This window comes from Chinchilla lanigera, unplaced genomic scaffold, assembly GCF_000276665.1.
Source record: "Chinchilla lanigera isolate Chin_1 unplaced genomic scaffold, ChiLan1.0 scaffold00017, whole genome shotgun sequence".
Classification (NCBI taxonomy): domain Eukaryota; kingdom Metazoa; phylum Chordata; class Mammalia; order Rodentia; family Chinchillidae; genus Chinchilla; species Chinchilla lanigera.
The window spans coordinates 5,334,236-5,359,266 of record NW_004955418.1 but is presented as its reverse complement, the minus strand read 5'-3'; the positions used below and the strand labels follow the sequence as shown (position 1 = coordinate 5,359,266).

The window sequence follows — 25,031 nt, the reverse complement described above, 5'->3', positions numbered from 1 at the left end:
TTTGCCGCTGAGCTAAATCCCCAGCCCCTAGAATTCATTCTTTGATTTGGGAACAAGAAATCAGTGTCTCAGACACCTAGTAAGATGGAAGTTATAATACTGCCCTTATGTCATTTGGAGGTCCTATCTCATTCCTGTATCACAGTGATTATAGTTGCATTGACTTGTATCAGTGGCAATTTCTTAACTTAGAGATAGATGCTTTGGTTGTGAAAAATGGCAAATGTAGGGAAAGCTGAATGAAGGATATCTGGAAACTTTCTGTACTTTTAAAAAATCTTTTATAAGCCTAACATTATCTCAGATTAAAAATACCTTAAAAGGAAAGAAAAGGAGAGTGAAAAAACTGTGGTTTTATTTTCTCCGCTAGAAAGTAAAGAGAAAGAAGACAACCAATTATTCTTTATAGACAGGAATAGTTACGTGACATCGTGGAGAAACAGGATAAAGTAAGGTCACTGTGGAAGACATTCAACACAGCAGCACCCACTTTGCTTTATTTTCTTTTAATATATAGATGGGTGTGTAGGTATAGCTTATTTCAAAATCGATTTTAAGATACTCTGCTTTTTACTTTTCGCTGTCTAGCTCAGATTTTAAACATTCTCAGTGCATGTTTGTTTTGGTTGAGAAGGATAACCAAGTACCTTGTGCTGGGCTTAGGTCTCACAATTTTTTTCAGGGTGCTAAATATCCACTTTGTAGATACTGAAGTTGCAGACTTAATATAATGTCAGAGCTTACATTTTTAAATGTAAACCCAGGAATTTTTTTTTACTACCAATTTATAATTTCTTTCAGTATTAGAGAGCATACTCTTTTTTTTTTCAGAACATACTATTAAAGATAATTGTATGATGTGTTTTCTAGAGACAAGAAAAATGTTTCATTTCTCCGCATTCAGTTATGCTGTGTTCATGTTACTGAATTGAGGACTGAATGGAATATGTGAGGTTTTACGTTTACAGGTATATTTTTGAGAGGCCAAAAAAAAGTGCAGATGATACTGATGTTCATACAAAGAAATTCTCATTCTGCTATCATTTCTTACAGATATGTTTTTTTTCCTTGAAATCTGAACACAATTTTTCACCATTCTCACAGGTATTTTTCAGGTGTGTTCTGGTCTGCCTTTAGCTCATCTGTAACAGCTGGATCTGACTCTACCTACCTCTTCCTTGATCTGGAAAGGTGTAGTTCAGGCTTCTACCTGTCCTTCCATGGCGCAAGCTCTGGGAGCACACATCTCTGTGCTGAGCGGCTCTGAACAGCACTCCTCAGAGCCAACCACAGTAGTTTCCTTTCAAAATGCTTTTAGCAACCAGTTACGCATTCTTTCTCTCAGCTAAAAAGGATTCAAAGCAACAACAAAAGCAGTGCTTTTTCTTTTATGCTTTTTATTGAGGTTTATTTTATTCATGTCTGCTTATGCATTTACTGTATGTCAACAGTGTCTCATATAAAACAAGGCTAATCAGAAGGCACTTCTGTCATTATCTGCCTGGTCCATGCTTTGGAGATTTCTTTTAATAAGCATCACCTCCGAATAATCTGAAAAATAACCACCAATTTGAAGACATGGTCAGAAAAGACAGGTAAACCTTCATCATCCGCTTGCCTTCTGTGACCTCGGTCCTCTGTGCTTAGCAGTGAGGATGTACTGATGCTTCACACTTGTGCACATCTGTATTATTACTTTATAGTCATATTGGTCTTGACTCAAACGGCATAGTCTAGTTTGATTGCTGACCTTATTCACTGCATACTAATATAAAATTACTTTCTATTGATAATTACAGTAAGGCAATGAATTTTAAGGAAGTGGTCTCTGAGCTCAAAGTTCTTATAATCTAGAAGTGGAAGTAGTGTAACTAATGCAGAATCCTTTTCAACAACCTAGATATGTCTATTTTGAAGATATTCAAAAGTTTGAGTACGACTTTTAATGTTCCATAACCATAGTTAATAACGTATTGCATTTTTTTTTTGGTCTTTTTGAGACAGGTTCTCTCTATGCAGTTTAGGCTGGCCTTGAGCTCATTTTGTAGCCCAGGCTGGTCTTAAACTTATAAGGATCCTCCTGCCACAGCCTCCTGAGTGCTGGAATTACAGCCTCCTGAGTGCTGGCTGGGCGTGCACCACCACGCCCGGCCGTTTTGTACTGCATAGTTCAAAACTGCTAAAAGATTAGATTTTAAACCTTCTCATCACAAAAAAGTGAGTGGTGATAATGCATTAATTAGCTTGACTTAACTGTCCCACAGTCTATATTTGCTTGCTTGTTTCGCAGTATTGGGGATTGAACTCAGGGAGAGTGGTTTTAGCACTGAGCTACATCCCAAGCTCTTTTCTATTTTTCAGACAGGGTCCCACTAAGTTGCTAACTTGCCTGAACAACTTGTGATCTTTCTGCCTCAGCCTTCCAGTGTGCTGAGATTACAGGCATGTGGTATTTCCGTCTCAACCAGGTGTGTACGTATGTCAAAACATCACACTATCACACTGTACCCATGAATATGTACAGTTGTTGTTTTTTAAAAAGTATGAGATGTGGGCTGTTAGTGAGTATGTCATGTGGAGAGATATTCTGGTATTTCAATATCAAGAGATTTTAAAAATATGCACCCTTTTTTTCTAGAAATTCTATTTCTAGGAATCATACCCACTGAAATAAATAGATGGGTATTAAAGTACAAGGGCACTTATCACAGTGCTGTTTATAAAAGCAAACTATGTAAAATATTAGATAGCCCAGCAATAGGCTATTATACATCTGGGGAACACCACGAAGTCTTTAATATTGTAATGAGAATAGTATTTAGTAAGAAGGGAACTATTTATAATATACTAATTGAAAAAAATCACACAAAAATGTGTAAATGTAGGTAAACAAAAAATTAACCAGAGTATATAACTCAAACTCTTTTGCTATCTCTGTGTAGTGTGATCAGCATTAATTCTGTGTGCATTTTTGTATTTTAAAAAATAAATGTGTGTATTTATAACTTAAAAAAATAGTTACATAGTCATATAGGGTGGCCTATGCCTGTAATCTCAGCATTTTAGGAGGCTGAATCAGGAGGATAGCAAGTTTCAGCCCACCATGGGCAACTTAGCCATTTAGTGAGACATTGTTTGAAAATAAAAGTATGAAAAAGGGCTAAGGAGGTAGCTCCGTGTGAAGGCTTTGCTTCCAATCCCTAGTGTCACACACGCATGCAAAAGTTACAAATATTTTTTAATTTGTCAATTTTTTTCAGTAAGTGTTTGAGGTACATCATGGTTACATTTTTCGTGTAACATGTACATTTCGTGTACATTTTTCATGGTGGCATAGGCCACCCTATATGACTATGTAACTATTTTTTTAAGTTATAAATACACACATTTATTTTTTAAAATACAAAAATGCACACAGAATTAATGCTGATCACAGTACACAGAGATAGCAAAAGAGAGTTTGAGTTAAATACTCTGGTTAATTTTTTGTTTACCTACATTTACATATTTTCATGGTTACATTTTTCGTGTAACATGTACATTTCGTGTAACATGTACATTTCGTGTACATTTTTCATGGTTGCATTTACTTATTTTTTACTTCCCTTTTTTCTCCCCTCCCTTCTGCCTTCCTCCATGTCTTGGTCCCTTTCCCATTTGCAAAAGATCTAGCTCCCTGTGTTCTATCATCCATCTTGTGTTTTGCTCTTTAAATTATTCACACTTTGGGTTTGTCATATAAGAGAGGTCATGTGATATTTAAACTAATGTCTGACTTTTTAAAGTGATTTGACTTTTGAAGGTGATTACTACAGAGACACTTTTAAAATGCTTTGAACATGTTTGCGCTCTATAAAAAGCTTCCTGAGATGATTACTTTAGATTATCTGTATATCTCACCCTCCAAATGGGTTATCTACACAAATGTACTTTACACTTTTAGAAAAATTTAGGAAACATTTTCCCAAAGAAAACAGCTATGCAAATGACCTATAAAGAAACAGCTAGGCGCTCACTCTCTCTACACTTCCCTGCTACTGGCTGTGAAGAATACAAGGGGAACGAGAAACTGTCATGCTGTCTGGGTAGGTGACTCACCCAAGGTCATCCACTTATTCAGCGGCAGAGCCAGGAATTGTCAGACGAGACCTGTTTGCATGCCAAGGATGTGTAAATGCCGTTGTTGACTCAGACTCTTCCACACATCTCAGCACATGCGCATCAAGCATCTCTTCCATGCGTCAACTCCAGGAGACGTATGGAAGCGCTACTGGCCATCAGCAAGCAGGTCTCCTCCCAGAGTGCACTGTTCCCTGAGGCCCGGCCCCGCCTGCCCCTGGCCTCATTCTCTTTTTTCTTTTAGTTTTTATTTTTACTAAGGTTAATCATATGATTCTAAAGACTTTACAAGCTTTGCCATGAAACACAGCATGGCTCCCGCCCTCCCCAACATCTTGTCTGTTCTAGCAGTAGTCACTTTCCTCACTTTTACCTCAGTGTCATAACTCCAAACAGCCGTCCTCTTGCTCCTTCTTGGTTTTCCAGTTTCTAACATTATTAATGACTTCGGGCCGAGGGAGATGAGATCATCTGCAACACCGTTCCCTGCTCTTTCCGTCCCCTCTTCACGTAGGCAGTCTTCTCATTCCCTTTCCGCCAGGAGAGCTGCATTGGAGTTTTTGTTATGTTAATGTTACACAGCAGTGCATTATTATGTCTGTGTCAAGTACGGAAAGAGTAGAGAAATTAGTAAAGTGTGAGCGCTGGTACTTTCCTGAGCATTTTGTTTCCCTTGCAGTTAAAATTATTTTCACCCTCTGCCTTTCTCCTCTGTTCAGTCATAGTTTAACTTCTCGCTCGTCAGTCATTTTCTAAATCTTCTCTCAAGAGTCCTTCTGAGGACTCATCTACTGAGTTCTTTCCTTTTCATCTGTGATATTTTTAATTTGTAAAGCACGTGTTTTTGTCTGAACATTTCTTTAGTATAATACTCTGTTCTTGTTTTATTCTCTGTAGATGTTGGTGGTTTATTGTTTTTATTTTTAGGTTTTAATTTTTCTGCATAGTCTGTGTTTCCTCCAAGTTGCTTTCAATCTATTGTGTGGGTCTCTGTTTCTCAAATTACATGCTGGCTTCTAATGGTCAACAATCTTATCTAATAATTATAGGTCACCTTCTCACATTTTATATTATATATAGTTAGACATGTATATATATTAATGCTTTCTCACATTTGAAATATATTATCTGGTCATATTTTGTAGTCTTGCCTTTTTCTTTTTTTCTTTTTTGAAATAGGGCCTCGCTATGTAGCCCAGGCTGGCCTTGAACTCAAGGTAATCTTGCCTCACGCTCTCAAGTACTGGGATTACAGGCAGGCACTACCATGCCTGGCTTGTAATATTTTAATAGCTCACTGATCACTTGAAGTATATGAACAGACATTATAGATTATGAATTTTTGTGATTGATTAGATTGGGGTATTTACTTGAAAGGCTTTTGACATCTTCAGAATTTTCCTCTTGGGTTGATATCATTTTCCAGAGTCCTTCAATCTCTTCTCCCCTGTATGATAAGGGTCTGGCTACCAGTATGTACAGAACTGAGTGGGGGAAAATGGCTCAATTCAATTCATTTAATCTTCCAGTTTTCAAAATAGTTTCCACACCTTCAATTTTGTCTTTTTACACTTAGACCAGAAATACACTTTAGAAAATAGACCTCCAGTCTTCAGTGAACATTGCTGAGGTTAATTCAGAAATTTTATAGATCAGAATTTGTCCAAGATTGTCTGTCTATAGTTCTGGCACATTTTGGGGAAAAGTATGCTTTTAGAATTCCCAGGGGCAAATAATAGTTTAATAAAAGCAGTATAAAAATTTAGAGCATAAAACATGCATTTCAATTGTAATGGTTTCTTTTCCAAACACCCAGTGTGTGAGCAGCCTGGTACGCTTTAGATGGAAACAGTGAAGTGTACTGCGGACCTTGCTTTGTGGCACTATGCGTCTCTGAGCCTTGCGTCCCCTTGGAAGAAGGCAGGGTGTTATGACGTGTCTCTCAAGAGCAGCAGCCACGCTCAGTGGTCTGCACTGCACTACACTCCTGCCTCATCACAGTGGCACCTTGCAATGTCTTTCCAGACTACCTGTCTGAGTTCAGGTGAACTTTCAGTGTAAAAATAAATATTTGCTTTTGATACTAAAACTAAAATTTAATCCCTGGCATTTTTCTATAGTGGAAGAGTCCCTAAAGCATTCTGTCCAACAGAACATAACCTTTCCTAGAGTCCTATTTGAAAAGCAAAGGCATCAAAGAATTGAATGAAAAACATTCCTTTTCAACCACAGTACTATAATAGGACTTCTTTCATGTTTTTGAAAGATTTTAATCTCTACCTAAGCTTGAGTATTATATTATTTCTGATGGCATTTGGTGTTTAAAAAAGGTCTTGTTAATAAAATTTAGGCCACCTTCGGGCTGATTCACTGGGAATGATAACTCATCCATCAGGCTTTCTAATATTTTTCCTGTAAATTAACTTTGGAGCCTCGGAACATATGAAATAATCAAATCATTGTTATTTGAAATAGATACAGTGTGTCACAATGCAGTTTGGTTTATAATGCAAGCTCATTACCATATTCATTACTGTGAATTATAGGAGGTTCCTGGCTGGCCTTCATTAACCATCTGGCTTTAAACACTGATTTGTGGTTAAGTATGTTATTTTTAGAGAAGAGCACCTGAAGATCTACTGAAAACATTTGTCTCATCTTGTTCTACATATTTTTAAAGGCCATGAATCTCACGGTTGTAAAAAAAAATCTTGCAGATTTTAGTGTATCCCCATCTTTAACTTTTTGATTTATGTATTATTTATCTAAAGGAAATCAGCTGTGCCACCATGTCTTGATCCCATTAGCTGTTATTCCTTAAGAAATTTCCCTAGGAGAAGAAGATAGGAGACAGCTCTAATTCTGTAGATTTTCACCAAAGTGATAAAAAATTCTATATACTTTCAGAATTGAATGCTGAGACACGTCAAGCTCAATGAGAGGATATTAAAATATTCATTAATAGAGTCAACAAATATTTCCTGAGCATGTTTTACAGTATAGAGAATATTCTAGGTATAGAGATGATGGGGAAATAATAGTGACTAGCAAATGCCCTGCTGGACAACAAACAGAAGAAAAGGCAAATAATCAAGCCAGGAGGCCTCGGCACCTACAGTTAATGCCCATTGACAGGGAGGTGATGGAGTCAGAAGTGGTGATAAGGAGCAGATTCTATTAGAGTCATTATGAGACATTCTGATTAAATTTTCATTTTGATTTATACTTTTAAAACATTATGGGTATTAGGTGGAAAAACAACTCTAAGAAGGCAAAAGTTGAAAGATAGAGACCATTAATAAGAGAGCTAGAGTAGTCAACATGACAGATAAAGAGCATCCGGACTAAGACAATGGCAGAAGAAATGGAGAGAAATAGATAGAGGTGCATTTCTGGAGATCTAACTAATATGGGATGCTGATGCACTGACTACAAATAATCAGGGAATGGTAGTAAATAAGGATAAGTTTTTGGTGGTCAGGGTGTATGGTAGGCAAGTGCTCTACCACTAAGTTATGACCCTAGCTCAATTTTAAGGATTTAGGATTAAAGACAGTGATACTATTTATTGAAATGAATAATTCTGCTCAAGTAATAGATTGGTGTGTTAGGAGTTTGTTTTTTGACACAATAAATCTGAGGTGTCCATTCGCTTTTAAAATGTAAAGAGCAAATAAGAATTCGAGTTGAATAAGAATTGGATGTATAAATGGGTCTAAATAAAGGTCATGTGAGGAAAGAATTAGACCAAGAAAAGAAGGCTCAAAATTAGCATTGCACTAGTGATGTTCCGGGAAGAAAAAGAGAATTCATACTAGTTAGAAGTACAGGGAATTTATACAGGTGCTGGAAAGGTGAAAGAACAAAATGAGGATGCTGAGATAAGCCTGACAGCAACAGTAGCAGGACTCAGCTACCACCTACAAGCATGGAGGAAGGCCCATGTAACAAGATACGTGTGTGGGGATGTGCGTGTGCCTAGAGAACTAGGGTTTGAGCCTCCTGGAGAAAACCCACGAAGCTGGTGTTTGTACATTCTAGGCAGTTCATGGCCTAGAGGGTTCTCCCCAGACTCAGGAGAAGTAAGGAGCTCAGTTGCTAAAGGAATTGTACAGGTGCAGCAGGACTTAAAGAGCAACACCCTCGGACTCCCCTCTGCCCTTGTAACTATAACTCCTTTTTCTTGGATTCTGCAACACGGATGTTAGAAGGCTGAAAGTGCAGGAGGATGCTGAAATAATCCTAAGAGCAGAGACAATAGGAAGCAACTATCACCTTCAAGCCTCAGAATATGGGGAAAGGAGCAGACACGGGAAGGTGTGAGGCAAAGGAATATGGTGTGGCCCAGACCCTACCTGTGCTCAGACGGGGGAGAATGTGATGGGGATGGAAGTTGCAGCCAACTGTGAGCTGCTACTTGAGAGTCTTTTGTTAGAAACCAGAAAACAGGAAGTGCAGCGGTCCCATTCTTTTGGCTCCTGGTATTTGCCTGGTTTCCATTGGTAGAACCTCACAGGAGCCTGCCTGGCAGGGGAGACTGGGGAAGGAAATTTAAGTAGTCCCAGCACACACAGTGCAGCAGCATATAGAAGGAGAGCTAGGAACTAAGAAATGGTTTTTAAATATTTCCTGATCTTTACTGTGAGAGAGCAGCTCTGTTTTCAAGGTAGGTATGCTGTTGTTATATGCATGTGAAATGAAAGCTACTGAGAGGCAGTATGCTACGGCTCCACAAGGGAAAAGCCACACCTCCTTGCATATGGAGCAGGTCGGACATGGGCACAACCTATTTTCTTTCTCAGGCTGTTGCCAGAACATGAATTTCCTTCCTGCTCCCACCATGGAAGAACCAGCTTAGTAATCCTCTTAGTAACTTTCTAGAAGAATATTTTGTACATCAAGGTACAGGTAACATATTTCTTTATTCACGTATTCATTTAATATTTATGGAATGTTCTCTATTTGTTCCCTGTTTGACATGATTCAAAATATTAAAGACAGAGGGATAATCACTGTAAAATCCCTGTCCTTACTGACCTTAAATACTAGGAGGTTGGAGTATGTGCAGAGGGAAGAGTTAGTGGTAAGTGTATAAACAAGTTTTAAAATGACATATTCCCAAGTAGTGCTAAATACTGAGAAGAAAGTCAAGCAGGTTGCTCAGTATGAGGGATAGGGTGGGAGCCCTTTAGCTATGATAGACTCTTTCACACACATATTAATAAGAGCAGTTTCTGCAAAACAGGCTGATTTTTTGAATATGATAAAGCTGTTACTGGCTTCAAGGCCTCTCTGAAGAGGCAGAATTTTCATAGAGAACGGAAAGGTAAGCAGAGACAGGTAGGTAAAAATCAGGAAATCATTCCAGGCAGAAGTGGTGGCAAGTACAAAGGACCCGAGGCTGAAATGAGCTTGGCATATCCGTGAGAGAGAAAAGACAGATTCGCTGGAGGACAGTAAATGAGAAAAGAGAGGCAGAATATTTGTATATTGTACTGCATCTAATTTTTTGATTTAACAAAATACCTCAGGAATAAGTCCATATTAGAACCTGCCTATTATATGGGCTGAATGTTTGGGTCATTTCCTCTTCCCCTACTGTCTCAGTTACTTTTTTCTCATTGCTGAGGCAAGGTACCTGATGCCCAAAATTAAGAAAAGAAGGGTTTGTTTAGCTCACAGTTTGGGGAGATTTCAGTCTATAATCAGCTGACTCCAAGGCAGAGTGGCACATGGCAGCAGGCAACAGTTCATGGCAGTGGAAGACAGTAAAAGCAGCAAGAGCAAAAGGGGAGGAGCAGCAAGAGCAAGCCTCTTTCCCTCCCTTACACTGTATGCAAACTACCTACCCAGGGCAGGTGTAGCACTCACACCCATAATCCCAGCATTGGACCATGAATCAATCCTAAACTCTAGAAGCCTGCCCCATGACTGCATGAGGTTTTGGGGGGACATCTAGACACAAACCACAACACTTACATTCACATATAGAAACCCTTACTCCTAATATGATAGTATTATATGGTGCAGCCTTTGCAAGGTAATTTGATTTAAATGAGTTCCCAAGAGCAGAGCACCTATGAGGGAATTAGAGTCTTTTTTAAAAAGAGGAGACCACATGAAGATGTAGAGAGAAGGCAGCCGTCAGCAAACCCAGAGGGAGGTGCCCACTAGCATCCAACCACTCTGGCACCTATGCTGGACATTCCGGCTGCCAGACTTTGAGAAATAAATGTCTAAGAGGCCCGGTATAGTTTATTTTGTTACAGAAGACCAAAGTGGCTAAGATACTCTTCCGATCAGTGACTCTATGATATTCAACTATATAAACTCCTAGTTTAAGCAGTTTACTAAGGCCATATTTAAATTATTTGCAATTTCATTCTTACAAACAGTATATTGAGCTGTAATAAGTATCCTTTTTAATATGTTTTTGCACATTAGCATGACTGCATCTGTAAGAAAAGTCATAGAGATGTGCATACAGATTTTGGTGTGGTCACATTACATTCCAGTATATGTTTCCACATAGACTTCCAAAGAATTTGTCAATTCAACTTTCACTAACAAAAGTACTTACTTGTATTCACCCTTCCCTATCTGAAGAGCCATTAAATGATTGGGTCACTCTGCTACATAACAGTGGTATCTCACTATAGGTTTGTCTTTTTTTTTTTTTTTTTAAACTAAAGAGATCTAGTGCATTTTCATGTGTTTAAAATCCATAGGGCCAGTTGTGCTCATGAAAGGCAAATGGTAATTAAGACCTTCATTCTCTTCTACTCTGTAGTAGACCATTGGCTTTGGTACTAGCCTAGAAATTGTCATGGTGACTTTGGTTCTTTCCCTGTGCTCTGGGTTGGGAAGGAGAAACAGAGTATTTTCCAGGAGGAGAAACAAGAGTCTCCCTTCTCCCACCCACTTCGGGTCCTGAAGTATCAGTGCAGAACTGAGAAACATCGCCTTCTTACAAGTGATTTTGAAACAAATTCAAATGTGATCATAGAGGATTCTTTTTGCTGTCTGTATCCCTCATCTGACTTAAACTGTAGAAGTTCTTGTTGGGAATTTGTTCCACCCTTGTACTCGGGGCTGGGAAAACACTGAGAATGTTCTTATGATAACTGAATCCTATGAGGCGATAGCCATGTGTTTCATCAGAAGATCCAAGAATAAGAGTATAATATTTTATAGCACCTGTCTCAAAATCCTTTTACCACATTCCTCTCCCTTTATGGTATTTATTACACATTTAAACAGACACTTACAGTTATGAATAGATATTACAATCTATATTTGGCATGATTTTAGAACATTAATAAATGCACCATTTCCCTCACTGAGAAAAACTAAAAATAACAAAAAATGAAGCAACGATAAAATTAACAGCTCAGGACCCAAAATTCTGGAAACCACACACTCACATGTGCAAAATATTTTTCCATGGTGGAGACTGCCCAGTTGTCAGTGTACACAGCAGGATTGTCTCAGGATTACCTCGATCCAGCCCCCTTTCCCCAGGCTGTACATCTTGTGCGGAGAACCTAGATGGTAGTGGAAAGAACCTTTATAAAAAGATAAAAAGGCATCTCCAGGGTTTTCAAAGGCTTCTTTCAGAAATGGTTTAAATAATTCAAAGGGTTCTGCAACAAGACAGTTACGCTCTGAAATTTAGAGGAATTACTAAGTGTTAATTATATTACAATTCACTCTTCTGAGCTCTCTATTTTGCTCCTTGCCCATGTCTTACCTAATTAATGTTTCTCTTTGAGCTGGGAGAGCAGTAATTTTCTTGGCTGTTTCCTTACTAAGGGAGTCACTATTCTTCCTAAATCTTGAAGCTCTGCATCTTTTCTACTAAGGGAAGCCTAGGAAAAAATATGCAGAGTAAAATATAGGAAGCCTAAATTCCAAAGCATTGTTAAAGTATTGATCAATCTCAGAACTTCTCTGAGGCAGTGCTAAATAATATCTATTTCTACATATGATGACTGTCATTCATTCATTGATCCATCCATCTTTTTGATCATTTGTTCATTTTAAAATATTCGTTAAGCATATTTTGACTACCAGGCACAGAATTAGGGATTATAACTCACAAAAATGAGTAAGATATAGCCCTGAGGCATTTTATTCACAAGAAAGACATAGGTATAATAAGCTTCATTTTATTAGAGTCTGACACTGGCCCCATAAGTAACATAGGGCAGGTGTTTTTTGTTTGTTTTTTTTCACAGAGGTTCATATGTTAGTTAAATAAATTGTCTAATACCTTTTAAAGAGGGAGTGAAGGACCAAAGCAAGCACAAATCCAGTTTTATAATTCCAAATCCACAATCGTTTTACTGCTATGCTACATGGTGCTTATGTCCTTCCTTGAGAAGCTTCTGGAAGCAGCATTGCTGACGTAACTCTTTACTGACCCTTGACATCTGCGTCATGATGCATGAAATATGCTCGTCCATAGACAAATTCACTAAGTGTTCTAAAAACATCTTATTTTCTTTATCAGTTAATAACAGAAAGGCAAGCATATACTATGCCCCAAAGAGTTTTCTTTTAGGGCTGTGATTTTTAACAAGAGCAAACTTTAGAATCCAATTAAGCCCCATGCATAGAGGAATCAGACTCATCCCTCAAAGCAAACTAACACACATTTTCCCACTGATGTTATCTCTGCCACACATTTTCCTTCCCTGCAACAACCCAAATTACTGTGGCCTTCCCTGCAGAGCCAAATTTTAATATACAGCAAACCAAGTTGTGATAAGGTTGAGAAGGAGATAAAACTAGGTATATATCACTGGCATAACAATACAAGCTGACAGATTTCTTAGAAGTGTTTTAGCCAGCGGTAGAATTTAAGCATGAATGGTGGAACGGCCAGGCCTGGACTAGAAGAGAACAAGCCTAGTTACTATAATTGTAAACAAGTAACATCAGTCTTGAGTAGGACTGCACTTCCTCTCCTGTACTTTTTGACCTCTGTGGTATAAATGTTATAACCTAGAACTGGTTAAAAAATGCCTCTACATGCTTGATGTCATTTAAACACACTATTCCAGCCAGATCAGTAACTGTCAATATAAGGACTTTGGGTGCTGAAATTACAGGGAAAAAAATTCTCTCTCTCTCTCTCTCTCTCTCTTTTTCTGTCTCTCTGTCTCTGTCTCTGTCTCTCTCTCTCTTTCTCTCTCTCTCTGCAATCTTAGGAGTTACAAAGCCAGCCACATACAGTTTAACAATAATCATTAATTGGATATTTCAAAATAGCCAGTAGAAAAGATATTTAATCTTTCTGACACATAAGTATGATAAATGTCAGCAATCATAGCTATGCCAGTTATCTGGATCTGATCCTTGCACACTGTAACCAGGTACCAAAATATCATACTGTATCTCATAAATAGTTACAATTACTATGTGTGGATTAAAAATAAAAGTATATATTAAAAAAGAAACCATCTGTTTGAGAGTTAAGACAATGTGGGGATATTTGAGTTAAATACCGGAAGTAAACTGAGCTCTAATTCTTATTCGGATTAGAATCCCTGGACCTAACCATACCTGAAGTGAGTGGTACCTCTGTACTGCTCATGTACTCATGCAAATAAATTTCTATTTTTGTTCTCTGTCTCTTTTTGTTCCCCTTCAAGCCAGTTCAATAGTATTTTGATCACTTGCTACCAAGAATTCAATTTTAGGAAAGCAGCGATCAGCTTTCCTTCTTAGTGCTTTTGTAACTCTGTCCAAAATATTATAGATTATTAGGACAGTGTTGTATCTCTGTGCTTGCAAAATTACAGATTATCTGGAGCAGTGACCATTTAGCCCAATAAATCCTTACTTGTGCAATACACAAAGTTTAGCTTTGCCTCTTTTCTTGAAGTTTAGAGAGCAACTGAAATCTGGTTTTGGGAAACACAGTTTAAAACAATTTAAAAATTTACCATTTAATGAAAGTGAGGTCTACTATGAAATCCTGAGAACAGAGACTGTTCAATACTTGTGAAGTTAATGACATTTTCAGTTGCTATAATAAAATGCAATCTTCTATTTTAAAGATCACCAGCATTTAAAATCATCTAATAAATATGGTATAGTGATTTTATCACAATACTCTCCTCTGTTCCTTATAATCCCTTTTATCTTGCTAGTTTCTCTTGAAAAAACATCTAAAGTTTTAGTCAAATTTCACGTGTATCTAGTTTTATATGGTTTGCTTAATATTTAGAACTGAAAAGGAAGGAATGATGATAATCATTCCAAAAGTAACAGCCTCCAGAGACCTATATCTGAAATCACCAAGGTAGGTGTAGTTTCACAACTGGCTTTTTTCTGTTAATCTACCCCTTCATTCAGCAATAACAACAGATTTTTGAGAAACTGTAGACTTGTACATATAGTTTAGTGAGACACATTTTCACTGTGCAGTATCTAATTGCAGAGAAGAGTTAGAACATTAATTATTAAAGGCCTTCATATTTTCTTTACGTTAAAGTCTCAGTGATATTTTTAATGCTTTGTTTGAGAATGCCCAATCTTCTAAATTAAAGATTGAATTTTGAGGGTAAGCAGTTTAAACTAGTTTGTAAGGCAAATATGTTGGTTTGCTTAGTTTTTCTAGCCTATAAGTGCATACGGTATTTCTAACATTGCACTTCTTCTTTTCTCAGTCAAAAACTCCATGAGGTCAGCATTCACTGTAGCCCACACCTTGGCCCAGGCCTCCCAGGCTATCTTCAGGGCTGGCAGGGGTGTGTTTAGGGTGGCCGGGATGTTCCAAACATCTTCAAGCAGGTTCCAGGACAGGTAGCACTTACCATATCACAGTCTAGGGCTTAGAATTTCTGGATTTTCTTTCAAAGCAGTGGTCTGGGCAGACTGGGTGGCAAGATGGAGATGTGAGCCTACATAATGTTACTTATTCTGATCCCCACTAAGCCAGTCTCCAGTAGCAGCAGGTCATCAGTACCAGGAGCTTTCCTAGTGCTCCAGCACAAAGATAAGCCTTTCCTACAGAAGTAGTATTCTCCCTGTTGACACCTATTTTGGTCTGTGATTTAATCCCCTTCTAGACTTACTCTTGATAATTCTAAAGGCAAAAGTAATTAAATTTCAAGGAATCATTTTCCTTGTGATGTCGTTTTGTTAAAGCAGTGATCCTATTATTAAGGTATGAGAGTAGAGTCTAATTGTACATTTTATTTTGTTTTGAGATGGGGTCTCGCTACATAGTCCAGACTGGTCTTGAAATCACCACGTGGCATAGGTTGGCCTCAAATTTGAGGTGATCCTTCTGCCTCTGCCTCTCAAGTGCTGGGATTACCAGGGTGCACCACTATGCCAGGTGCACTATTTATTTGACCCAGACCTTTGTTTCTACCTGGCCAGAGTCTCACTTTGCTTCTTACTCTTGTGCTTAAAGGAATAAAAATCATGTGGTAGCTGTGCCTGCTTTCTCTTCTTGTTTATCTTTGCCTTTCCCTGTGTCCTAGCTACTCTACACAGTTCCTCTTTTACTGGAACAACTGCTGCTAATTTCTACTAGCTAATCCTAATTACCCACCTGTAAGACAAGTGATTCCTCTGAGCTCTCTCAGTAATTACCATATTATGAATAAAGACAATGAAGTTCAGAGAAGTTGGTTCACTTGCTAGTAAAATAGGGGCAAATTCTGAATTTGTTTATATATTTTCTTCATACTCTGTGGCACCGTTATGTTTGCTCCATTTATAGTTGAATTAGAAAATTAAACTGTGAAGGGATGGACATTTTAAAATTATTTAACATGAATCATCCCCTATGGCCAATTATCCTGCTGTTGAACATTATCAACTGTAAATTAAATGAGTTTGTTCACATTATAATATCTTTCACCCAAAATTGATTTTTTCTATCCAAATTTTTTTAGTAAGAGTCAATCATTTCATATAGCTTTGTAATTTTTAAGAAAATTATGCTACTTTTACATAATGATCTTGTCAAATTTTATTCTCCAGGGAAGAAGAAAATCAGTGATAAATAATATATACGGTTAAGTACAGTTTTCTTGAGATAACTTCTGCTCTTGGTTCAGTATGTGTAAATAAAACTGTCGATGTTCCCACAGTAGGGGCCACGTAGCCAGTAACTACAGTTAGTGCTGGAAGTTGAAACTACTTCTAAGGCTGTCTATATTTTGAACTTTTTCTTACAGTTTGTTTTCTGAAAAGTTCTTACTTGAGTGGATGGAACTCTATTTGAGGGATGTTAGGATAATTTAATCTCACAAATGATGATTATTTTATTCTAAAGTAGAACTTCCATTTCTGTTAGATCAAAGTTATGGTGAAATGCTTTTTCACAAGTATCGGACAGTCATATTTGTATCAGTTTTTGCCAATAACTTTCACTAAGTGCTTCCTTTACTTTCATGTTATGTGTTTATTCAGGTTAATCTTCTAGCCAGTCTGTGAAAGGACAGTGGTACTTATTGACTGATTCACATGATTTGTGCTCAGTGGTGGGTGAGGAGCTGTACTTGATACTGGGGATAAGATAGTGAGCAAGATAAAGTCCCTGCTCTCTTGGGGTAGTGAGCAGCTACCTCGCCCACTACTTCGCATCCTGGGGAGTTAAAGGAGAAGTTGAAAGGTAAAAAGTTGATGAAAATAAAGGATGAGTTCAGAGCTCTATGCTATCTGGGCCTGATGGCTTCATGCTTTAAAAATATGCCCTTTGTATCAAAAAGTCCTGAATCTTGGCTACTGCACTTTTGCTCTATCACCAAAGCAACATTTTGACTTCCATGTTACAGTGGCAAACTTGGCCCAGTAAAGATTGCAAGGCAGGCAAAATTGGCATAAATCATGTCTTTGTTCATTCATTCGAACACATATTAGTTCTGTTAGATCATTTTGAAAGGCTACAGTTGTAAAGATTAGAGAAAGGCTTGTGCTTCTAAGGAGGACGCGGTAGGTCAACTATCTTATTTAAGTAAATGGAAAATATTACAAAAGTCATTTCAAAACTATCTGAGAGCTGTCAAAGGAAGAAAGATAAGGTGAATTAAAATTCTACAGCAAGAACAATTCTGAGGCAATGTCATTGTTGGCTCTTTTCTTCTCAGGGCATTTGTCAGTTCCTGGAAATTCACGGATGCCTGAGCCTGACCCAGGCAAAGGGGCTTTGCTGTAAAAAGAGAAGCCAGCAACACTTTTCATATATTTTATGGAGTTTTGGGAACTTGAGAAACTTCAAGAGCATGACTGATTCTTCTTGTTGTTCTGAACTCTCCCACAATCTCCCAGGGTTTAGAAACTTATCAGGGAAAGGACCTACCCAAATATACATCCAGTTTTTAAATTCTGAAAACACTTATCAAATCTTGAAACAGCATAGGGCAAGAAGGCACAAAATTAGTAAAAAACTCCTGAAATGTATCCCCTGCCATCTTTTAGTACTGAAAAGGCAAAGAACATCATGCTCACAATGAAAAGTAGATTGAGTCTTACTAAAATATGATCTTCCTAGTTTAATCCCAATTGTATTGAAGGATTGAGTGCCTGTAATGTGCCTAATAGAAGTGCATTAGTCTTCTTGGGTTACCATAATGAAATACTGTAGAATGGATGGCTTAAACAGTAGACATTCCCTCACAGTTCTGGATCCTGAGAAATCCAAGGTCAAAATTTTGGCAGTTAACTTTCTGGTTAGGAATCTCCTCCTCGTTTGCACATAGCTATCTTTTTGCCACTCCCCCATAGGCCTCTCCTTGGTGTATGCACCCAGGGTGGAAGGCAGAGGGAGGGAGGGAGGGGGACAGGGAAGCAAGGAGGGAGGAAAGTTTTCTTCTTCTTCTTCTTCTTCTTCTTCTATGCCACTGCTTCCGTGAGATCAGGATCCCACACTTACGGGCTCATTTAACTTTAATTACTTCCTTAGAAGGAGGTCGTATCTTCAAATCTACTCACACTGGGGTTTAGAGTTTTAACACATGAATTTGGGAGGACACAATTTAGTCCATGGCAGGAAAAGAAAATTTTCTTGCAGAATATAATAATGTGTGGAACCTTACGTGTCCTTTGCACACAGCATCCTATCTGCAAACAAGAGTTACTGGCCATGCTAAGAGGCAAGATCATATGATCAATAAACAAGGGAAAAGAAATAATCAAAGCAAATAGGTGATCCACATATTTGAAACTGACAGACAAGAACTTTAAAACAGCTATAATGGGTGACTTCTGGGAGGTTGAAGATATAACTGCTACTTGATTACATAGCCCCTTTATATCTCCTATGGTTAAAACTAACAAGAAAGGATATGCAAAGCTATATAAAACTATGTCTTTAGAATAGCCATAAAATAAAGAAGGCTAAAACATTAACGTGACCATAACCAAAAAGAGGAAGTTACTACACTCCAGGGCAGTCTCCTGTGTCCTCTTGCACCCTGTCCTGCGCTGGCTCCATAATGACTAAAGGCCCATGAGACAAACTCCAGGGAAGTCAGGACGAGAAGGCAGTGCAGGGGCTGAGGTTTCATCAAAAACTACCACAGAAAAGGCAAAGTTCACTCTTTCTCTATAACTATGGTAACAGCATCTGGCAGAGCACAGCATGAACTATAGGGAAAAGACTTCAGAGTAGGTGTCATGAAAAGGGTCAGGAGGTACGTGAAAGGAATTGTTCCAAACACATTGTTAAAGAAGGAAAAAGACAAAGAGCAAAAGGCAAGCACCTTTTGTAATTGGATAATGAAAAGAAAAGGAGCAAAAGGTGTACATATTAGGGTTCTGTAAGATCAGATGCACAATGCTGGAGGTCTCATAGTTCTTCTTCCCACAACTGAAAGGTGTGAACAAACGACACCTAAAACACACGCACTTTGTTTTATCGCAGGATGTCATCATTAAACTAGAAATCTTATAAATCATCACAGTACCATAAAAATAGAAGGAAATAGCAACAAATGTATACAGAACCATTGCAAAGAATCAGGAAAGAAAATATTACATATGTCAACTGAGCAATAGCCCCCATACCCCATAAGACAAATCCTGAAGTAGAAAAGGGTGTTAAATCCACACTCCAAGCAAAATCTATACAACCATTCAAACATGTGAGACTATGAAAGAAGCACCTTGAATGAGAAGTTTAAAAATCTAAGAACAGAAATGGATAAAACTGGAAGAATTAAGAACAGACTTGACCAACTCAGGAAGGAAATGAAAAAGACAAAAATAGGCTCTGCATCATTTCCAATTTTATTTTTATTACTTGTTACTGTCTTTGCTTGTTTGATAAATCTTACATTCTTATGTCTGGTGGACTGAGCAACTTTGTTAAAGATAACAGTATGTAAGGTAGCAATCCCTGTTAATTCCTATCATTTTGTTTTGAGACCATATATCGTTTTTGTTGGTTTTGTGTTGTTTTGATTTTGTCTTCATTGTTGTTTTGTTCATTTTTTATCTTTAAAATTAAAATATAAAAAATAAATACTGAATACCTTGCAAGGGGCTTGAGAAAGAGTACATACACATGAAAATTTAATAGGCATAAATGAAAAGCAAGAGAGAACAAATTGAAAGAAAAGTAAAATGGTGACAGAATTAGAAATGAAAGAAAAGAAAAGCTTTAAAAGTATCACTATCTTCTTGATTATTGGTGCAAAAATACTATATAAATATTAGCAAGCACAATCCAATGTTATATTAAGAAATACATCGTGATGAAGTTGTATTTATTCTAGTAATGCAAGGTTTGTCAAATACCAGGAAATTCATTAGTATCATGTATTATATCAATGACTCTGAAGGATAAAACCCCAAAGGATTATCTCTATAGGTATTGAAAATACCTACCTTAAGATTCAAAGCCCATTACATCAAATATACTACAAATTAGGAATTTAGGAATATTTTCTGAATGTGATACAGTTTGTATGCATGTACAACTACATACATATCCACAGCAACCTGGCATGTTATTTAACGGGAGACACTGGAGGCATTTTCACTAATGGTAGGAATACTATCTTTTCCTATTTAACACTCTAGGAGTCACTGGCCAGTGCAGTAACACTATAAAAATTAACCAGATGTACACCAATAGATTAAAAGAAGCCATGTCTGTACGCAGACTGTAAAGTGGCATATCTGGAAAATCTTAGAACACTGGAGGAGTTCAAATAACCTGAAAGACACAGCAGGTTACCAAGTTAACATACAAAAGTCAGTGATCCTCATATACACAGTCAACAACAAGTTATAGGGCATTGTGGGCTGCTAAATGAAAATACTATAAACTAGGTGATTTTATATGGAAATTTATTCACAGTTCTGAAGGCTTGCAAGGCTAAGATCATGACACTGCCAGAACTGGTGTCTAATTTTCCAGAATGGCAGCAGCCTAGAGAATTTGTTCTTTGAAATTAGATTCAGAGTGATCAAGGCATTCAATTCCTACAGCCCAAAAGCATGGTATTGGCATAAAAACAGACACGTAGACCAATGAAGTAGAATAGAGAGCCTAGAAGTAAATCTATACACCTACAGGCACTGATTTTCAACAAAGCTGCCAAGAAAATAGTTGGAGAAAGGACTGTCTTTTCAATTAATGATGCTGGTAAAATTGGATATCCACATGCTGAAGAGTGAAACTAGACCCTTAACTTTCACCAGTGTTATGGTTTGTGTCTGGATGTCCCCCTAAAGCCTCATGCAGTCATGAGTTTTTTCAGAGGTGGCTCAATCTAGAGTGTGTGATGCTGGGACTAAGGGTGTGTGATTACTAAATCAGTCCAGTGGTCGGTTTGACACCACCCTAATCTGGGTAGCCTGAATAAGATAAAAGGGACAGAAAGATGCTGTTAAGGTTGCTTGTTGCTTTGCTACTTTCTGCCAGCCATGAGCTGTTCTCCTCTGTGTTGGCTCTCTGTCAAGCCACCCTGCCTTGAAGCCAGCCAGTTATGGACTGAAACCTCTACAAACTGTCAGCCAAATAAACCTTTCCTCCTTTAACTGTGGGCATTGCATATTTTGTCTTAATGATGAGTAAAGTAACTATGACATTAAAAAAACTATAAATGCATTAAATACTTAAATTTAAGACTAAGACTACTAGAAGAAAACATGAGGAAATTGAAATGAAACTTAAATTTAAGACTAAAACTACTAGAAGAAAACATGAGGAAATTGAAATGGGCAATGAGTTTTTAGATAAAGCCTACAAAGCACAGGAAACAAAATAAAAAATAGACAAATGGAATTATGTCAGACTAAAAGTCTTCATGATAGTAAAGGAAATATCAACAGACCTCAAAGATAACCTAGAAAATGGGAGAAAATATTTGTACTTTATATATCTGACAAGTAATGTTCAGAATATATGAGGAACTCCAAAAACTCAATAACAAAACCCAAATAACCTGATTATAAAACAATATGTACTAGCTGTAAGTACATATTACTCAAGAGAAGGCATATAAATGACAAGAATATGAAAAAATATTCAAGATCACTAATCTTTAGGGAAATGCAAATCAAAACCATAATGATATATCACCTTACGGCTATTGTAATAAATGCTAAAGATTACATGTGCTGATAAGAATGCAGAGAAAAAAGAACTTTGAACACCTTAAAACCTCTAGATAACCCTCTAGGTAGGAAGGTAAATGAGTTAGACATTATGAATACAGTATGGAAAGCCCTCAAGAATTTAAAAAATACAGCTACGTATGAACCAGTAATTCTACTCCCTAGTGCATACTCAAAAGAAATGAAATCAATCTGTCCAAGAGATAACAGCATTCCCATTTTTATTTCAACTCTACTCATAATAACTAAGAAATAGAAGCAACTGAGGGGTCCATCAACTGATGAATGGATAAAAAAATGGGATATATAAGATGGGATACTCTTCAGTCAGTGAAAGGAATGAAATTCCACCATTTGCAGCAACGTGAATGGGAATGTACATCACTAGGGTAGGTGAATGAGTCAGGCACAGAAAGACAGTACCACTGCTCTCTCTGATATGCGGAAATCTAGAAAAGCTGATCTCATAGAAGTTGAGGGCAGAATGGTCTTTACTAGGGACCTGGGAGTGTAAGCGGAAGGACAATGCGTGCTAAGTTACAGTTAGATGCCAGCAGGAAGTTCTGGGGTGCTACTGCACAGTGGGGCAATTATAGATGACACCAATGAACTGCACCTTTCAGAAAGCTAGAAGAAAGCGTTGTGAAAGCTTTCATCATAAATAAATGATGTGTTTGAAGAAATGAGATTGTTTAGCCCAGTTTAAAAATTACTAAATGTACATATGCTTCAAATATCACATATGATCCTATTAATATGTACAAGTTTTGTTTTTAGGCATCAGCTAAAGAATAAATTAGTTTAAGTTAAAACATCTACAGGTTCTCAGTTCCCTCATATAAAATCCCATGCCTATCCTTCAGTATACTTTAAATCAACTCTAGATGCCACCGAATTGATACCTAATACCATGCAAATGCTATGTAAGTAGTTATACTGTTTTCTCTAGGAGATAATGAAAGGAATAAAAAGTGTGCACATGTTCAGTATAGATCTCTCTCTTTCTCTCATTTTCCATGCAAGGTTGGTTGAATGCATGCACACACAACCTGTGGACAGAGAAGGCTATCTGCATGCCTTAATATATACCTCACAGTCTTGAAGCCCATGGCTTGATGTTCAGCATAACATGAGGCCAACAGCCAGGTTTTCTTCCATATGTTTGGGGACAGAAGGGCCAACAGGAGTGCGACACTCATTCCTTCCTTTTGCCCGTTTCACACAAACTACATTTCTTCATTGATAATACAGTGGGTACTTGTAGCTGTTTTTCTAACCTTAAAGTGACTAATGTGCATTTGGAATAATGGTTAAAAGGAAAATCAGTTTTTCAGTACCAAATGAATATTTTGTATCTAATCTGTCAATTACAAGTTTATAACTAGTCCCTTTGACATCCGCAGTGCCCGCAGGCACATGTCATTGCTCTGGATAATCAAAGTAGCTAATTGTCAGGTGGTTGGCTGTGCGGGGGTTATTACCTCCTTAACACAATCCTCTGTCTCTCTGAGAATAACAGTTCTTAATTACCTTCAGCTTTTTCTGATGAGAACATTTGAAATCTGCTCTTTTAATAATTCTGAAATACACAGTGCATTGTTACTGATTACAGTCAGCACATTGTGTCCCATAACCATATAATATATAATTATTATTCTTCAATTAAAAATAAAATGATAAAGAAGACAGTACCTTCACTCTGTGAAGTAAACATAATAGAAGGACAATTGGTCTCTAGTGTGCAATTGCTAAGCCAGTTTGGGAGCCTCTTTTCACCATGGACTTTGCTATTATAATGTAAGTCCTGATTACCTGGTGTAACTCTATTTAAATTTGGATCCTTTAATCTAAGTGGCTAATGTTATTTAGCTTTGTTTCCTTGGTATAGACAAAAGAATTACAGCTGAATTTTCTGACTCTTGTTTACTGACTTCAGGCAAAGCCGCTCTGAGTCTTGTTTTTTGCATCTCTAAAGCTGGAGTGACAACAGCCGTACCTAATAAAAACCTAAGCCACAGCGCTAGTTAATAGTAACATTCAGTTGTGTGCAATTTCTTTTTATTTAATCTTTCTGTCATAAGAACTCTTCTATTGCTATTTTTAAAAATAACACAGAACTGTATTTCCCTCAGTCATTTGTTTCAGTCGAGGTTTGTGATCACAGGCAATAGAACTCTGGCTGACTCATGCAGAAAATTACTTAATTAAAGGATATTGGGTAGATCATAACATCTCCAGAAAAGATTAAGAGCGAGACTTAAGGTCAACATAATCTAGGGGGAAAATGCTCCAAATTAAACCAGCGAGATCTGGAGCCATGTCTCTGTTGCTGTGGGCGCAGACAGCAAGCAGTTGGTGTACCCAGCTCCTCGGATCTGGGAGCCAGGTTACTGCCAATAGGCCACGGAGCCTGTGGTCTCTGGTTGAGCTTGGCCAGGATTGAATCCTTGGCAGTTCCTAATGCTTACTGTTCCCAGCTCCTGGATCAGAATCTAGGGCAGGCTCATCGGATTAGTCAAGCCTACATCTCTGGCCTATGTGCTGGCTACGGGGTAGACCGGAAAAAATGTCTCTCAGATGTTTTCACCTTGTGTAGAGTGAGTTGAGCTCTTTCTTATAAGGTAAGGTCCCCCAGATAGGAAAGGGGTTCGGGTACTGAAAAAAAAAGACAAATGCATGTTGCAGAATTTTAAGAGATTTAGTAAGCATTGCATGAAAAAAGAGGTGTTCTGTGTTCAGATAAACTGAATATATTAATCAGGCTTCACCAGAGAAATTATATATATACATGTATATATATATATATATAGAGAGAGAGAGAGACAGAGAGAGAGAGACAGAGAGAGAGAGACAGAGAGAGAGAGAGAGAGAAGAGAGAGAAGAGAGAGACAAAGAGACTGACAGACAGAGAGAGAGAGAGAGAGAGGGAGAGAGAGAGATCTCACAAAATAAGACTTATGAATATCCAGAATTGGCTCACACAGCTGGGCAGGCTGAGAAGTCCCACAGTGCGCTGCTATCAGCCGGAACCCCGGGAAAGCTCGTGGGTAACATGAAGGCCTGAAAGCCGGAGAGCTAAGTGTTGTAGATCCCACTGCGAGTCTGAAGCCCTGAGGACCAGGAACACTGAGGGAAAGGGAAGATCCCGTCCCAGCTCCAGTTTAAGTCAGACAGACAGAAATGTCACCTTTTCTCAGCTTTTTCTGTTTAAGCTCTTAGCATATAGGACAGTGCCTACCCGCAATGGAAGGCCATCCGATTTCCTCAGTTCACCATTCAAATGCTAGCCTCCAGGAGACATCCAGAGACAATATTTAACCAGC

At 37.9% G+C, this 25,031-nt stretch overlaps 1 long non-coding RNA gene across 3 annotated transcripts; it reads right to left on the bottom strand.

The window, feature by feature from the left end:
* Positions 1 to 1,383: 1,383 nt before the first annotated feature.
* On the bottom strand, positions 1,384 to 25,031 carry LOC106148235. Of its 3 annotated transcripts, none has more exons than XR_001233493.1 (4): positions 24,947 to 25,031; positions 11,544 to 11,663; positions 4,493 to 4,717; positions 1,384 to 1,551 (listed from the first exon to the last, which is right to left on the bottom strand). It is a non-coding gene; the product is annotated as an uncharacterized LOC106148235 (long non-coding RNA). The 3 variants fall into 3 exon arrangements; XR_001233494.1 differs by having other exon boundaries at positions 4,493 to 4,665; XR_001233495.1 differs by having other exon boundaries at positions 24,896 to 24,991.